Here is a 9,862-nt window from a genome sequence, read left to right as displayed (position 1 = left end):
TCGCTGGCGACCTGAAGCAGAGCCTCCTCCTGCTTCGGAGCACCATTGATGAAGCCAGAAAGGAGCACGAAGAACTCGTAGCTCGGGTGAAGGCGGCCGAGAAGGCGGCCAGGACCGGGAGGGCGACTGCATCTAAAGAGGTGCAGACAGACGCCCCCTCGTTCGCGTCGGTCTGCTCCACGGGGCAGGTCGCTAAGCGAACGAGGCAGTCCCCGGGGGAAACGGCCCCCGGGAACACCAAGAAACGATTGGTCGTGCTACTCCCACGGGAACACACGCCAACCGGTTCAAGGTCCACCGCGGAAAAGGCACAGGTGGAGGCTACGGGCAACCCTTGGACTACCGTAGAGGGTAGGAAGCGTCGGGAAGGTGCGACGCGACATGATGGCGGAGCGGCCAGAGGACCAAAAAAGGTCAAAAAGGCGCGGAGTAGCGGTGATGCCCTCATACTCAAGACGGATGGGTCGAAGTACTCAGAAGTCTTGAAGCAGATGAGGGGGGAAACCCAGCTCAAAGATCTGGGGGCGGATGTGCGGAGTATCCGCCGATCTCGCACTGGCGAGATGATACTTGAGCTCCGGAAGGACGCCAAGAACAAGGGGGCTACCTACAAAACGGTAGCTGAAAAGGTCCTAGGGAAGGAGGTGCAAGTGCGGGCACTCACCTCAGAAGTGACTCTCCAGCTTAAAAACCTGGACGAAATCACTGAGGGGTGCGACATTGCACAAGCCCTAAAAGCGAAGTGCGGGGTGGAGGTGGCTAAGGAGTCAATCCGCCTCCGCAAAGGTCCGGCGGGGACCCAGATAGCTACCTTCCGACTACCGTCGGCGGACGCTAACCTGGCCCTGAAAGAGGGCAAGTTGAAGGTCGGCTGGTCTGTATGTCCTCTGGGCATACTACAGCAACCAGACATTTGCTTCCGGTGCTTCGAGGGCGGACATAAGTCCTGGACCTGCAAGGGGCCCGATAGGAGCCAGCTGTGCAGGTGATGTGGAGGTGCAGGCCATAAAGCAAAGGACTGTGGGGAGTCTCCCAAGTGCATGGTATGTTCCGGGTAACGGGACGCCAAACACTTTATGGGAGGCCCCAGGTGCCCAGCCGGTAAGCCGGCTGCGAAACCACGGGCGAAAGGGTGACGCAACTGAACCTGAACCATTGCTTCGCGGCTCAGCAGCTGCTACACCAAGCAGCCACTGAGTCGTTGTCGGACATCGCCGTCATATCGGATCCCTACCGCATCCCTCCCGGAAACGGTAACTGGGTTGCGGATAAGTCCAGTTAGGCGGCCATATGTACGACGAGCAAGTTCCCGGTTCAGGAGGTTGTCTCAACTTCAGAAGAAGGGTACGTAGTTGCTAAGGTGAACGGAGTGTTCTACTGCAGTTGCTATGCTCCGCCACGTTGGTCTACCGAAAGGTTCACCCAGATGGTCGACCTTCTTTGGCAGAGCTGCATGCCACCACGGGTCGGCGCGTGGCGACTGCCGAGGTCACGTTATATGAGGGCGACCGCTGACAGTACCTAACAGCCCTGGACCAGCAGCGGGAGATTGCTTAGGGGTGGTGAGGGTCGGACACTGGGCCGTCGACTCCTCGTAAATGCCACAATTACCCGGAAGCATCTCTGACGGAGCGAGTAGTGCCGCTCCCATCAACCAAATGCACTCCCCCGTCCATTGGGGCCGACACCAGTAAGGTCCCAATTATGGCAACTGGCAGCGAACGAAACGGATTCGAGTCGGATACGCTAAGGAACCACGACCAAGGGCTGGCACCTGCATCGAGCTCCCTTAGTAAAGTCGCGTGACAGCGGCTTGAAACGGCGAGATGGTACCCGGTGCAGGGGTCTCCGTCCCGTAAAACCTGGCAGGCCTTCCAGTACGTTCCGCGTCCATTGCCTGGTGGGAATCAGGCAGAGAAGGATCAGATGGGGGGGAACTAGTCCTAGGACAAGATGCCCCTTTCCTGACTTACGCGGGCGGGGGCGTCATAGTGCTCATAAGGTACTATGGCGACCCCCCTTACCCATGGCCTCACTGCTTCGGCATAGATTACCATGGGACCATACAAGCGACTTCTCATCTATGGACAAGGATAGCGGCTGGAAGGGGGACCCAATTAACAAAAATGAGCTCGAAGAACCAAAAAGAGACGGGTGCGGAGGGGTTACCAAATCCCTTCGCACGAGGTGGCATCCAGCGGTCTCCGCAGAAGAAGGCGGAGACGGATGCGGCGAAGTCTGGAGGTGGAAAAACGGCGAATACGTCGGTGTCCACACCAGACATCTCGGTGGACGGTCCCTTGCTAGTCAAGGCCGTCGAAAGGTGCATGGACACGCGGCCAAGAGTGGCGGCGCTGTCTGAACAACTCGATGCCATAATCGAGTTCTCGGCGAACAGGCGAAACATCGCTGGCGACCTGAAGCAGAGCCTCCTCCTGCTTCGGAGCACCATTGATGAAACCAGAAAGGAGCACGAAGAACTCGTAGCTCGGGTGAAGGCGGCCGAGAAAGCGGCCAGGACCGGGAGGGCGACTGCATCTAAAGAGGTGCAGACAGACGCCCCCTCGTTCGCGTCGGTCTGCTCCACGGGGCAGGTCGCTAAGCGAAATAGGCAGTCCCCGGGGGAAACGGCCCCCGGGAACACCAAGAAACGATTGGTCGTGCTACTCCCACGGGAACACACGCCAACCGGTTCAAGGTCCACCGCGGAAAAGGCACAGGTGGAGGCTACGGGCAATCCTTGGACTACCGTAGAGGGTAGGAAGCGTCGGGAAGGTGCGACGCGTCAGGATGGCGGAGCAGCCAGAGGACCAAAAAAGGTCAAAAAGGCGCGGAGTAGGGGTGATGCCCTCATACTCAAGACGGATGGGTCGAAGTACTCAGAAGTCTTGAAGAAGATGAGGGGGGAAACCCAGCTCAAGGATCTGGGGGCGGATGTGCGGAGTATCCGCCGATCTCGCACTGGCGAGATGATACTTGAGCTCCGGAAGGACGCCAAGAACAAGGGAGCTACCTACAAAACGGTAGCCGAAAAGGTCCTAGGGAAAGAGGTGCAAGTGCGGGCACTCACCTCAGAAGTGACTCTCCAGCTTAAAAACCTGGACGAAATCACTGAGGGGTGCGACATTGCACAAGCCCTCAAAGCGAAGTGCGGGGTGGAGGTGGCTAAGGAGTCAATCCGCCTCCGCAAAGGTCCGGCGGGGACCCAGGTAGCTACCTTCCGACTACCGTCGGCGGACGCTAACCTGGCCCTGAAAGAGGGCAAGTTGAAGGTCGGCTGGTCGGTATGTCCTCTGGGCATACTACAGCAACCAGACATTTGCTTCCGGTGCTTCGAGGGCGGACATAAGTCCTGGACCTGCAAGGGGCCCGATAGGAGCCAGCTGTGCAGGCGATGTGGTGGTGCAGGCCATAAAGCAAAGGACTGTGGGGAGTCTCCCAAGTGCATGGTATGTTCCGGGAAACGGGACGCCAAACACTTTATGGGAGGCCCCAGGTGCCCAGCCGGTAAGCCGGCTGCGAAACCACGGGCGAAAGGGTGACGCAACTGAACCTGAACCATTGCTTCGCGGCTCAGCAGCTGCTACACTAAGCAGCCACTGAGTCGTTGTCGGACATCGCCGTCATATCGGACCCCTACCGCATCCCTCCCGGAAACGGTAACTGGGTTGCGGATAAGTCCAGATTGGCGGCCATATGTACGACGAGCAAGTTCCCGGTTCAGGAGGTTGTCTCAACCTCAGAAGAAGGGTACGTAGTTGCTAAGGTGAACGGAGTGTTCTACTGCAGTTGCTATGCTCCGCCACGTTGGTCTACCGAAAGGTTCATCCAGATGGTCGACCTCCTATCCATGGAGCTAACGGGCCTAACGCCGTTGGTGGTGGCGGGCGACTTCAACGCTTGGGCTGTTGAGTGGGGAAGTTGCTTCACGAACCAGAGGGGCCAGATCCTGTTGGAGGCTTTTGCAAAGCTCAACCTAGATCTGGCCAACGTTGGGAACAAAAGTACATTTAGCAGAAATGGTGCGGAGTCGATCATCGACGTGACGTTCTCCAGCCCAGGACTGATCAAGAACTGGAGGGTAGACGATGGCTACACTAATAGCGACCACCAGGCGGTCTGTTTTAGTGTAGACAACAACGAGAGGGGGCAAGCGACGGGTAGAGCCAACACTCCGACCGTTCGCGGGTGGAAGACATCGCACTTTGATGCCGAGGTATTCGAAGAGGCAATGAGAAGGGAGCGCGAGGGGGGCAGTTGGCTTCGCCCGACTGCTGACCAACTAGTTGCTATGCTATCGCGGGCGTGCGACGCCACCATGCCTAGGACTCGCCAACCTAGGAATGGAAAGCCACCGGTTTACTGGTGGACGGACGCGATAGCCGACCTTCGCAGTGCGTGCCTCCGTGCAAGACGGAGGATGCAGCGTGCGCGAAACGAAGAAGAGAGGACAGAGCGCCGCGCAGCATTCAGTTCGGCAAGATCGATGCTAAAGAGTGCGATAAAGGCCAGCAAGAGGGCCTGCTTCGATAGGCTATGTGCGAGTGCCAATACAAATCCGTGGGGTGACGCCTACAGGATCGTAATGGCCAAGACTAAAGGCGCGCTGGCGCCTGCAGAGCGATCACCAGCGATGCTGGAGCGTATCATCGAGGGACTCTTTCCACGCCACGAGCCAAGTCCTTGGCCTCCGGCGGTCGAGTCTCACGTCCGACGTTCCAGTATCTCAGACATAGACCAGAGATGGTCGGCCAACCTGCCGAGCATCCAATCCGTGAGCGACGACAGCCGTGTCGAGGCAGGGGAGGAGAAAAGGGTTACGAATGAGGAACTCATCGTGATCGCCAAATCCCTAAAGGTGAGCAAGGCACCGGGACCGGATGGTATCCCTAACCTGGCGATCAGGCTGGCGATAAAAACGGCCCCCGGGCTGTTCAGGGCAGTCATGCAGAGGTGCCTGGATGACTGTCTCTTTCCGGACAGGTGGAAGCGGCAGAGACTGGTCTTATTGCCGAAGGCTGGGAAACCGCCAGGGGACCCATCGGCATATAGGCCTATCTGCCTGCTGGACACCGCGGGCAAGGTGCTTGAGAGGATCATCCTCAACAGACTGGTGAGGTACACGGAGGGTGTACACGGTCTGGCAAGTAACCAGTTCGGCTTCCGGAAGGGCAGGTCCACGCTGGACGCAATCTCTTCCGTCATCAAGACGGCGGAGGTAGCAATCCAGCGCAAGAGAAGGGGAATACGCTACTGCGCAATCGTCACGCTCGACGTGAAGAATGCGTTCAATAGTGCCAGTTGGGACTCCATAGCGCTCGCGCTCAGGAGCATCCATGTACCGGTGTCGCTGTACAAGATTCTGGAAAATTATTTCCAGAATCGAGTACTTGTTTACGACACAGAGGAGGGTCAGAAGTGCGTCCCAATTACCGCAGGAGTTCCGCAAGGTTCTATCCTGGGCCCGGTGTTGTGGAATGTCATGTATGACGGAGTGTTGGAACTCAAGTTCCCTGTAGGGGTTGTGATCGTCGGCTTTGCAGACGACATAACGCTGGAGGCTTACGGCGAGTCTATCGAGGAGGTCGAGTTGACGGCCGCGCACTGTATACGCAAGGTCGAAGACTGGATGCGCTCCAGGAAACTGGAGCTCGCGCATCATAAGACGGAGGTCATGGTTGTGAACAACCGTAAATCGGAGCAACAGGCGGTGGTCAGAGTCGGAGACTGCACTATCACCTCGAAGCGATCCCTGAAGCTCTTGGGGGTTATGGTGGACGACAAGCTCACGTTCGGGAGTCACGTCGACTATGCCTGTAAGAGGGCCTCATCGGCTATTGCAGCACTATCTCGTATGATGTCCAATAGCTCAGCGGTTTATGGCAGCAAGCGAAGACTTCTTGCCAGCGTGGTTTCGTCCATACTTAGGTATGGTGGGCCAGTGTGGTCCAGAGCGCTAGGTACTAACAGTTACCGTGGCAAACTGGAAAGTACCTACAGGCTCATGTGCCTGAGAGTTGCGAGTGCGTATCGTACGGTGTCATACGATGCAATATGTGTCTTGTCCGGCATGATGCCTATCAGCATCGCCATCAAGGAGGACAGAGAGTGTTTCGACCAACGTGACACAAGGGGCATACGAGGTACCAGAAGGTCATTCTCGATGCTCCGTTGGCAGAGGGAATGGTCTAATTCCACAAAGGGCAGATGGACGCACCGACTCATACCGGAGATATCCGGCTGGGTCGGGAGACGACATGGCGAAGTGAACTTCCACCTGACACAAATCCTGTCAGGCCATGGTTGTTTCAGGCAATATCTGCACAGGTTCGGACACGCGGTGTCCCCCATGTGTCCCGAGTGCGTGGAGGAGGAGACTACTGCTGCACGTCTTCTTCGTATGCCCCCGTTTCGTAAGAGCGCGGAGCAACATGATGGCTGTGAGCGGGCCTGGCACTACTCCGGACAATCTAGTCCGGAGGATGTGCGACGACCCGGACATCTGGAACGCGGTCTGTGCGGCCGCCTCTCAGATTGTTCTGGAGCTGCAACGTGTGTGGCGGGTCAACCACCAACACGCCAGTGGTAGCTAATTACCAGTCTCCAGGTAGTTAGCTAGGAGGTTATAAGAGTAAAGAGGGTGCATCACGCACAAAAGCCACTCCCCGACGTGATACTTAACCGTCGTTCCGGGAAGACCAGGGCTGGAGACTGGAGGGGTTTTAGTGGGTCGGGACAGGGATAAGTAGGTGTCTGGGGGAGTGTAACCACCCCAGCATCTCTCCCCTAGTCTCATCCCCACACCCTGAGTTCTCTTCTCAGGTGTCTGTTTGCAGATTTCCCCGCCACCTTTAAAAAAAAAAAAAAAAAGATGGTCGACCTCCTATCCATGGAGCTAACGGGCCTAACGCCGTTTGTGGTGGCGGGCGACTTCAACGCTTGGACTGTTGAGTGGGGAAGTCGCTTCACGAACCAGAGGGGCCAGATCCTGTTGGGGGCTTTTACAAAGCTCAACCTAGATCTGGCCAACGTTGGGAACAAAAGTACATTTAGCAGAAATGGTGCGGAGTCGATCATCGACGTGACGTTCTCCAGCCCAGGACTGATCAAGAACTGGAGGGTAGACGATGGCTACAATAGCGACCACCAGGCGGTCTGTTTTAGTGTAGACAACAACGGGAGGCGGCAAGCGACGGGTAGAGCCAACACTCCGACCGTTCGCGGGTGGAAGACATCGCACTTTGATGCTGAGGTATTCGAAGAGGCAATGAGAAGGGAGCGCGAGGGGGGCAGTTGGCTCCGCCCGACTGCTGACCAACTAGTTGCTATGCTATCGCGGGCGTGCGACGCCACCATGTCTAGGACTCGCCAACCTAGGAATGGAAAGCCACCGGTTTACTGGTGGACGGACGCGATAGCCGACCTTCGCAGTGCGTGCCTCCGTGCAAGACGGGGACCCATCGGCATATAGGCCTATCTGCTTGCTGGACACCGCGGGCAAGGTGCTTGAGGGGATCATCCTCAACAGACTGGTGAGGTACACGGAGGGTGTACACGGTCTGGCAAGTAACCAGTTCGGCTTCCGGAAGGGCAGGTCCACGCTGGAGGCAATCTCTTCCGTCATCAAGACGGCGGAGGTAGCAATCCAGTGCAAGAGAAGGGGGATACGCTACTGCGCAATCGTCATGCTCGACGTGAAGAATGCGTTCAATAGTGCCAGTTGGGACTCCATAGCGCTCGCGCTTAGGAGCATCCATGTACCGGTGTCGCTGTACAAGATTCTGGAAAATTATTTCCAGAATCGAGTACTTGTTTACGACACGGAGGAGGGTCAGAAGTGCGTCCCAATTACCGCAGGAGTTCCGCAAGGTTCTATCCTGGGCCCGGTGTTGTGGAATGTCATGTATGACGGAGTGTTGGAACTCAAGTTCCCTGTAGGGGTTGTGATCGTCGGCTTTGCAGACGACATAACGCTGGAGGTTTACGGCGAGTCTATCGAGGAGGTCGAGTTGACGGCCACGCACTGTATACGCAAGGTCGAGGACTGGATGCGCTCCAGGAAACTGGAGCTCGCGCATCATAAGACGGAGGTTACGGTTGTGAACAACCGTAAATCGGAGCAACAGGCGGTGGTCAGAGTCGGAGACTGCACCATCACCTCGAAGCGATCTCTGAAGCTCTTGGGGGTTATGGTTGACGATAAGCTCAGGTTCGGGAGACACGTCGACTATGCCTGTAAGAGGGCCTCATCGGTTATTGCAGCACTATCTCGTATGATGTCCAATAGCTCAGCGGTATATGGCAGCAAGCGAAGACTTCTTGCCAGCGTGGTTTCGTCCATACTTAGGTATGGTGGGCCAGTGTGGTCCAGAGCGCTAGGTACAAACAGTTACCGTAGTAAACTGGAAAGTACCTACAGGCTCATGTGCCTGAGAGTTGCGAGTGCGTATCGTACGGTGTCATACGATGCAATCTGTGTCTTGTCCGGCATGATGCCTATCAGCATCGCCATCAAGGAGGACAGAGAGTGTTTCGACCAACGTGACACAAGGGGCATACGAGGTACCAGAAGGTCATTCTCGATGCTCCGCTGGCAGCGGGAATGGTCCAACTCCACAAAGGGCAGATGGACGCACCGACTCATACCGGAGATATCCGGCTGGGTCGGGAGACGACATGGTGAAGTGAACTTCCACCTGACACAAATCCTGTCAGGCCATGGTTGTTTCAGGCAATATCTGCACAGGTTCGGACACACGGTGTCCCCCATGTGTCCCGAGTGCGTGGAGGAGGAGGAGACTGCTGAGCATGTCTTCGTCGTATGCCCCCGTTTCGTAAGAGCGAGGAGCAACATGATGGCTGTGAGCGGGCCTGACACTACTCCGGACAATCTAGTCCGGAGGATGTGCGACGACCCGGACATCTGGAACGCGGTCTGTGCGGCCGCCTCTCAGATTGTTCTGGAGCTGCAACGTGTGTGGCGGGTCAACCACCAACACGCCAGTGGTAGCTAATTACCAGTCTCCAGGTAGTTAGCTAGGAGGTTATAAGAGTAAAGAGGGTGCATCACGCACAAAAGCCACTCCCCGACGTGATACTTAACCGTCGTTCCGGGAATACCAGGGCTGGAGACTGGAGGGGTTTTAGTGGGTCGGGACAGGGATCAGTAGGTGCCTGGGCGAGTGTAACTACCCCAGCATCTCTCCCCTAGTCTCATCCCCACACCCTGAGTTCTCTTCTCAGGTGTCTGTTTGCAGATTTCCCCGCCACCTTTAAAAAAAAAATATTTTTACCACTAAAAACATTTACCTGCCAAATTTGGTTTCATTTAGTTGATTAGTTCTTGAGATGTGCAGAAATTTGTGTTTCATTTGTATGGAATCCCTCCTTTTCAGTAAAGGGAGAGGCGTCCAACTATTATGGACATATTTGTTACCCCTTAAAACATCCACATGCCAAATTCGGATTCATTTGCTTGGTTTGTTCTTGAGTTGTGCAGAAATCTATGTTTCATTTTTATGGGACCCCTCCCTTCCAGAAGAGAGAGGGTCTCAAACTATCATCCTTTATCGGACCAAAAACCCCTACACACAAATTTTCACGTGGATCGGTTCGGTAGTTTACGAGCCTTAATGGATCAGATAGACAGACAGCAAATATCTTAACATAACAATATAGTTCACTCTCGAATTTCCCATATATTTCCGTGAAGACAGACAGGGAACACCCCCTCTTGTTGTGAAAAAGGTAACTAAACTCATTGCACAGTGGTACAGTAAGGCAATTAAGGCGGACATGAGCTTTTCGTTGCGATTTTGGTTTGCGGTTTAAAGCCATAGTTTTTGTAAAAAGTTGTTTCTTA

Source organism: Wyeomyia smithii, chromosome 1 (assembly GCF_029784165.1).
Source record: "Wyeomyia smithii strain HCP4-BCI-WySm-NY-G18 chromosome 1, ASM2978416v1, whole genome shotgun sequence".
Classification (NCBI taxonomy): Eukaryota; Metazoa; Arthropoda; class Insecta; order Diptera; family Culicidae; genus Wyeomyia; species Wyeomyia smithii.
Note: the sequence above shows the minus strand (reverse complement) of the source record.